This window comes from Amia ocellicauda, chromosome 2 (genome assembly GCF_036373705.1).
Source record: "Amia ocellicauda isolate fAmiCal2 chromosome 2, fAmiCal2.hap1, whole genome shotgun sequence".
In the NCBI taxonomy this organism is placed as follows: Eukaryota; Metazoa; Chordata; class Actinopteri; order Amiiformes; family Amiidae; genus Amia; species Amia ocellicauda.
In genome coordinates, this window is record NC_089851.1 from 35,887,998 (window position 1) to 35,888,553 (window position 556).

Below are 556 nucleotides of genomic sequence, written 5' to 3' on the forward strand. Positions count from 1 at the left end.
CTCCTTATTTACAGGTGCAGCTGGTCCCACGACCCCCTTTTACAGTCATCGGTGGATCTGAGTGGGCCATCACTACAGTTCTCCTTCATATCCTCATTCTGCCCTTCCCAAAGATGGTTGCCCTCTAACTGATGAGAAGACATCTTTGGGAAGTTGGCTTCAGTTGCCCTTTGTTGCCCCCTACTGGTTACAAGGCCAGAACCCTGCATTGAAAAAAAAAATACTTCCAGATCTCCAAAGTGTGAGCTTTCTCTACTTTAATCTGAAGGGGCTGACGAATTGGCCGAGTCACAAAGGCAAAACCCGAACCTCTTATTGTAATGTTTGTGCATCTTGTATCCAAGGTCCCACATCCCACCCCCATTCAAATGCATACCAGTGAAGGTAGAGCGTTTCCATTTTTTTTCCCCCCCAGTTTCCTTTTGGAGGAATTCTCTCGGTGCCCAGAACCTTCTTTTGATTAATCTCTTCCATGCATTTTGTGTGGACTCCTGAATGAATAGGATATAGAGTGTTGTGTAAATAGGATGCGATTAAATAAACACAAAATCAAGAA